This window comes from Lissotriton vulgaris, unplaced genomic scaffold (assembly GCF_964263255.1).
Source record: "Lissotriton vulgaris unplaced genomic scaffold, aLisVul1.2 SCAFFOLD_445, whole genome shotgun sequence".
In the NCBI taxonomy this organism is placed as follows: Eukaryota; Metazoa; Chordata; class Amphibia; order Caudata; family Salamandridae; genus Lissotriton; species Lissotriton vulgaris.
Window position 1 is genome coordinate 891477 of NW_028241191.1, and position 7797 is coordinate 899273.

Consider the following 7797-nt stretch of genomic DNA (forward strand, 5'->3'; position numbering starts at 1 on the left):
CAGCCTACCGATTGGCATTGTCGGCCATTTCATTTCTGCCCTCTGTTGGCATACGCCGGGATCGGCGTATATGCAGAGGACGGTTAGGACCATCCGTGCTGTGGGCTGGTAACGTACTTAGCCTGGAGGATTCCAGTGACTATAACTTTTGTTTACTCTTTGTATTATTTTTGCCTTCATTAAAATAACTAACCCTTCACAATTGGTTGCGTCCTCATTATCGTGTCTGTTAAACGATCCTGAGACGTTCAGGGCGTTACACCCAGCCACAAGACCGCGGAATAATGCACAGCATAGTGAATCCAGAAAGATTCACGCTGCAAAACCAGAGTGCTTTTGAAGAATAAAAGTGAACAAGCATCAGAGTCTGGCTAACTGGAGACTCAACCATTGCAGTCCCAATCTGTGGTCTCATCGTGGTCGATCACAAACGGATCCTATACCATAGAAGCTTTCTGAAATTCTCTGTATGTAGCTCAGGTACACAGCTACCTAAGTAGGCCTACAAAGGTGTTCAATAACTGCATAATTCACTCGCAATTTACACTTCACAGCTTGCTGCCAACCAAGACATCAAAAGATGTAGTTATGACAGCATAATCTTTTTTATAACACGGACCAATCGGAGATCAGAGCCTTTCAACACAATGATGCACCCAAACAAATTCAAAGCAAACTTTTATTGAATACATCAGTGTAAATATCCAAAACAGTCACCAGATCAGGTCAATCAAATTCTTATTCCTTAAACTTCCTCTGGTAGTAAACACCAACTCCTCAGGTCTTGCCATCTCATCTAAGGTACCTGAAAGTAACACATTCTCAGTTAGCAGACAGGCAAATTGGCATGCACATACCTATTGACAGCCACCCTTGATCTTAAGTCATATAAAAGCACCTTCACCATGTTTTAATTATTCAGCTAGTATGAACCCTCTAGGATAAAGCCAAGTTTGTAGTTGTGGCTCTAAACATGCTTAGTGGCTAAGCAGCAGTAGCTTATTCAGGAGACTCACAAGTGAAACACCCAGACGGTATAGGCTCGCAAATTCCACTTAGTGTGCATCATGTTAGGTGGCGATTGAAGATAAAACAAGTTGCCACTGCACCATAATGAACAGATGCATAACAGAAGGTTAAAAAACAAAACATGGGGCGGGGGGGGGGGGGGGGGGGGGGGAGGGGGGAGGATTGTAAATCAAGCCCACCTATACAATCCCTACTAAAAGGTTTCATCACGCATTCAAGGTTCGGGATAGTTTCATCACTGAACAGACCATTACAGATAAGATTACAATTATACCTGGGACAAGACTTCTACACTGGTCCTTCAACCTACAATTTGAAGAAGAAAAAAAACAATCAAGTACTGTATCAAAAAAAGTTAAACTGACGAAAAATCTATACTTTACATGCAGCATACAAGTGTCGACAGTGAAAGAGTTAATCTGCAGTTTTGTTTTAAATCTAGGGAAGGCCAACAATCTGGGACTGTACAACAGCATAGGCCTCATAACTCAGTCCTTGCTTATTAATATTTCGGAACTTCTACTGAACCCACTTCAGAAATGTCAAATTTGCCTGAAGATGATTGCATAAGTTGCATTGTACATACATGTGAGGAAATGGGGTGTATTATATGGAGTGGTTGTGATACCTCACCGTGTAATACACTTACCAACCAATTTAGGACCAGTAGGTTTCATTTACTACACCCTCTAGCTCAACCCTGGCTAGCTGGGGCTCTGAGCAGCAAGGCTAACACAAAGGACCACATGTAAAGCATTTAAACAGCACCAAAACCATTTTAGAAGAAATTCACAAGACACTCAAGGAATCAGACACCAATTTCTAACAAGCATTTACAAAGCAACGGTGTCACCTTCGCTGAAGTCAGAGCTATTGGCATTGTAAATGTCAATTTTTTTATTTATGTGTTGGTTTTGAAAACAGACAAATAGATGGAATTGTCATTTACAATGCCAATAGTTTAATCTCTCGAAAATGCCACACAAAAACACACAGAGCCCCACACACACACACACACACCAGGCGAAACCTAAAAAGTATAACAAATGAAAATGCAGAAGGAATAGGCAATATACAAAATGTACAACCTCTTTTTACAAACTACTGTAGCAGAACCACAACAGTGCTAACCTGAACATTACAAAAAAGTGCAGTCTATTCTACGGACTGAAAATCACTTTAAATGCTTTCGACTGTCTCATGGAAAGAATATAAGAAGTGTGTACACAAAATCACAAATTTAACATAAAAGGTTTATCCACCCACTCCTTGACCACCGCTTCCCACAAAAATCCACTGGCCAGCAGTAGTAGAGCCTCGCTTTAATAATCCCTGCGCATAAAAGGGTGAGGCAACTCACAATCATAGCACCTTTACACGTGAATTGGAGGTTATACAGGACGCACCTAACTCGGAAGCACCAGAGGGTTTATGAGTAGAGCAAGCCTCAAGAATGAGTGCAAAAAAGTTGGTGGCAAGGTGGAGGGAGTTCAGTGAGAGGTTGCAGAAAGCAGCAACGTGACGAGAAATTCATGAGCCTACTCCATGTTTGAGGAAATAAGATTCTTAGTCCGTGTCTGATCAAACCTTTGAGTGGGTACTTGCACACTCAACGGCATGGGATACGTCTGCCGCGACAGGGGACGCAAGTTTCCAACAACGGGTGTAAGTGTCACGACACCGAGTTCTGCATTTAGCCCACACTAACACTGCTGCTACCAAAATGGCGTCACGGGCATCTTTAAACATTTTCCATCCAAAGTTATGCAAAGAAGTGAGCAGTTCTGGAGACATGTGGACTACATTAAAGTACACTCGCCAAAGCGACAGCAGCATGAAGAAGAAAAGGCCATGGCTGCTGCCGCAGATCTAAAAATATAATCAACCTCTTAAGAAGTTGTGTACGTGCACTGAAAGGAGACTACGCCTCCTGCAGGCATCACAGTGCATGTGCATATGGATTAGAAAATGTCAGAGCCATACAGTACTTCATAGCTCATTACCCGCTTATTCTGTGCAAAGGAAAAGTACAAGCTAGTTTTAGCCGTTTCAAAGTGTGATCTTATTCTGAGTGGTAGTAAAGTAATGAAGTATGAGATCACTCCACGCTGTGATTAGTGATAAAGTATCAACTTTTTATTAATAATATTATGATTCTTATATAGCGCCAGAATCGACCCCCGAAGGGGTATCCCCGCGCTTGCCTTGGGAACCCGTCCTGGCTTTTCCCTGTGAGATAGCCCCTACAGGGCATCCCCAAGGTGAAAGCCAGGCATCCCGCCGCGGGGGGGCCGTTGTGGAGATTAAGCAAGCTTAATGCCCAGAGTTGCAGAGTGTGAACCCATGATTAGGTCAGGCACCGAAGCGAGAATTATCGAGTCCATGGACATTTGAGCTCAAGACCCTGCCGCGTCGGGAATTGAACCCTGGTCCCGGGTCTGACCTCTGCTTCAGGGTCTGCCTGCTCTAACCAGTGAGCCACACTTCTCCACTAACATCTATTAAATGTGCGCACTCCGGTCCCAAACCATGTCTAATGAGTTCACTACTTTTAAGCTTATTTCTATTTGCGAACACAGTCCGACAAAAATTTTTAAAACATTGTTTTGTGTAACCAAATACCCAAGACAGTTTTCAATTACCATAATCTGATTAATGTTTCACAGGTGAACGAAAGCAAAGATAAGCCCCTTGCTAAATTTGTTCCAGAAAAGATAAAAATCCTTCCGTTTTGTTTACTATTTGCTTAGTTGGTGCCATGTTAAAGCAGAGAACGGTCTGACAGGGGTGCCCCTTCGAAGCTGCTTCTACTACTAGTATCGGCCGGGGGTTAGGATAACCCACAGTCTTAGTTGACAACCAAACATCCTCTCTGTTATTCTGGGGCTGGCAGCTAATACCCAACTAAATGATCAAGGACAGGTCTGTAAAGGGTCCAAATCAGGACTAAATACGACCTGAGACAAAGACTGTTCTCACAGACCTACAGGGGAACTGCGAGGAAATCAGGTCTACAGCCCAACACACAGTGCCGGTCCTAGGCCTTCTGAGGCCCCGGGCGAAAGGGAAGATGTGAGGCCCCTCCAAGTGACATTACAGAAAGTGACTTCCCATGATTTTTGATCTTAGTTATTAGGCATCAGTTGAGTGTGTCACACTGAGCGGGGGCTGGCCATAAAATCATGTCCAGGGCCGTCATTGGTAGCGCTTTCGCGCACTACCAGATTGACAGCCCTGGGACCCACTGTCACCTGCATGAGGAAGATTCAAGGCCGGCGACGCCGGCGTCACGTCACCACCAGGGCACGCACCACCACCAACCAAGCTAGGTGGTGGGGGGCGTGCAGGCGTCTTTACGTGCATGCGCAGTGTTGTTCCCTGTATTGTGCAGGAGGTGCTGACTAAAAAGTAGCAGCAGGCTCTGCTCAAAGATGGGACGCAGAGACCCTAGGTGAAGTAAGAGAAAGAGAGAGGGGGCCCGGGGGGCCCAGGGGGCAGTGATGCCTAATGAATAATGGCTGAATGAATACAGAGCTCTTAGAAGTCTCCTCTCGCACTTTCTTTGCAGCCAGCAGACACCCTTGAATTGAATATCACAGAAATGCCAATTGTTCGCACAAGCATCAGAGGCTGTAACAGATGTCCCCAACGTCAAGTCAGAGGCGAGGCAGGCAAGGACGGTCTGGAAGTAAGTGAGCAATGTATTCAGTCAGGCACTTCGACCTTGGGGCCACGTGCAACAGAGTGAGATGAGGCCTGGTAACTGTCTGCAAAATAAACACACAATATTATTGGACAGAAGATTGTATTCATGTAGAAATAAATCTGAACCTTTAATACCAGAGCTTAGCTGAAGCAACCGGCCCTCTCTACCTTCAGCTCCAGCCATCATTCATAATAAAGACTAGACTAGCCTGTCCTAGGGGCCTCGCATTCTATGCCCCTATCTTTAATACCAGAGCTGGACGTGCCTGTCCTAGCACCTCGGATCACTGTTCTCCTACTGCCTTCATAACCGGAACATTGACTTCTCCCAGGCCTCCTTCCCTGCCTTAGTTAGTTACTGCCTGCAGCCTGCGGCCCGCACCCTGCGCGAGTGCTGTGCTCACTGCGCAGCACTTTGCCCCATCATCATTTATTTATTCCCGCAACTGCGGGGCCGGCGGTGGGGCCGCCCTGGGTAGCTGCCCATACCGCCCATGGCTAGGACCGGCCCTGCCAACACAAGCAGACAGGAGCCCTTGCGACGCCAGAACCTCTCCGCCACACAGAGGCCGGAGGCCTAAAGGGCGTGCAGTCAACGGGCACCGCTGCGCTTTTATAACACCCTGGCTTGGGTTCAGCTTCCAAGAGGCTGGGTGAAGCCTGTAGAGGGTATCAGACCGGACTGTACGTGGCTAACACAGATTGCGGGGTGCGGCGGGGGGATGGGCGAATGATTACAAGCTCCGGAAATGGCAGTAGGGGTCCCTCATGAGGGTGGCAGAAAGCTCCATTCATGGCTGCAGAGGGCTCTGGCCAAGCGTCCAAGGGACATTGGTTATACCTATTGTGGGCATTGATTAAACGGGGGCTGTCAGACCTTTATGAAGTCTGATGTCAGGCCTGTGGTTGGTCTGTGAGGAATAGCATTCTTCTTAACTGCGCATGTCAGGCCTGTGGGCCAGCTGAAGTGCGTCAGACTGAAATTTAGAAGATGAAAAGTTTACTGAGTGATGACGTGGGGTGGACCGCTCCCCTGCATAGTAACACGGCATCTGATACTTGTCGAGTGCTCAAACGGCGAGGCAGCGGAGAGGCGTCAGGACATGTACGTAGTCGTATTGGGAATTCAACACCGTTAATCATGCATAGAAAGATACCCGATGCCTTGCGAGTACGAAACGAGAACCCTCTTACTCGACACATAGGATAAACAGAAGGAATGAATGCAAACACGCAACTTGACTCCCCCACCCCCCGATTCATCCTGAAATGGTATGCCACCCGTGACCCAGTTCAGCAGACCTCGGCACCTTCAGAAGGCACGAGACGTATGGGGGTGATGCAACGGAGCGGACGGAGGAGAGCTGAGCAGAGGGAGGGGTGGGCGAGAGCAGACAGCGGGAGGGGGGGGGGACGGGCTCACGGACAGCGGGAGGGGGGGACGGGCTCATGGACAGCGGGAGGGGGGGACGGGCTCACGGACATTGGGGGGGGGGGACGGGCTCACGGACAGCGGGGGGGGGGCGGGGGAGGAGGGGGAATGGGCTCACGGACAGCCGGAGGGGGAGACGGGCTCACAGGGGGGGGGGGGGGGGGGGGGGGGGGGGGCGCTTACGCTCACGGACAGCGGGAGGGGGGGAGGGGGGGGGGGGGGCGGGAACGGGATAAAAAAAAGTAGTAAAATATGATGCTTACCTGCTAGCAACTCTTGGAAAGTTAAATCGCGCAGCCCACCCCTGCAAAGCACACGTTGGAAATTAAACCAACATGCCGATACGAAAAAAAACCAAAAACAACCGCCCACCGCCACATGACGCACGAAAATGGGCGGGATAAGTAAAAATCACCGGAACGCCCACAAATCTGCTCGGGGAATGGGTGACGCATCTCTGTTCCAATGGCTAGCCTCCATTTATGGAGCTAGCCAATGGAACAGAGAGACAGGACAAAGCCCCAGACTGTTCTCAAAAGATTTCGCCTGCGCGAAAGCTGCTGCGCAGCGGATCGCGAGGCAAAACCTAAAAAGTGGGCCTTCAAATTAAAATCTGCAACTAAGTACATTACTGGAGCTCCTACATCAGTATCATTACTTTATTTTTGACCCCAGATATCAATACTTCATCAAGCAACACCATAGAGAAAAATTATTATTATAAAAAGAAGGGACTAAGAATACTACACATCCAAGGAACTTTCAGAAAATGTAAACATATTTATGCAAGTCTACTAATTAAAAGTACCACGAATCGTTTGAGGATTTTTGATTATATTTAAGAAACAATGGTAGTAAAAAAAATTAACACCATGCTCTTAGGGTATGGCAAACAGTTAGCTTAATGATAAAAGCTAATCCTAGGCATCACACTCCTACATTACCCAACAGAACAGGACAGTCTTCTGGCCTAATTAAATTTCACCTCCAATCAAGATTGTGCTGCCGCACTATGAGATTGGGTACTCCCAAAGCACATAGTTCAAGCGTTATTACTAATCCTTTCTAAAACGTACTCTAGACCTCAAAGGAATGTATTCGCAATTGCAAACTTGAAGCAAATCACAGTTCCTGGCGACTGTTTATAGGTCTGGGTTTTGGTGGAGAAGCTGTCCAGCATCGAATATGCTACTTACCAGTATGCATCTATTCTTGGCATGTAGGGCTGCTGACATTCATATATGTGCATAGATCGCCACCTAGTGTTGGGTCCGGATGATCGCACATTGTTGTCCTGGAAGAGTCTTCGAAGTATCACGAGATAGGTGGCTCCTCCCCTGGACTACAGTGCGCATGGGCATCGACTCCATCCTCAGATTGTTTTTAGCCATTGTGGCAAAGATGGAGTGAAACTCTGTGAATGATGACCATGCTAGAAGTATGTGTGAATGCTGCAGCCGCTACAGGCGCCGGGGAGGAGGGCAGGCGATATGAATGTCAGCAGCCCTACATGCCAAGAACAGATGCATACTGGTAAGTAGCATATTCGGTTCGAGGCATGTGGGCTGCTGAATTCACATCTGTGCATAGAATACATAGCAGTCCCTCCATTAACGGCAGTCGCCTGTGCC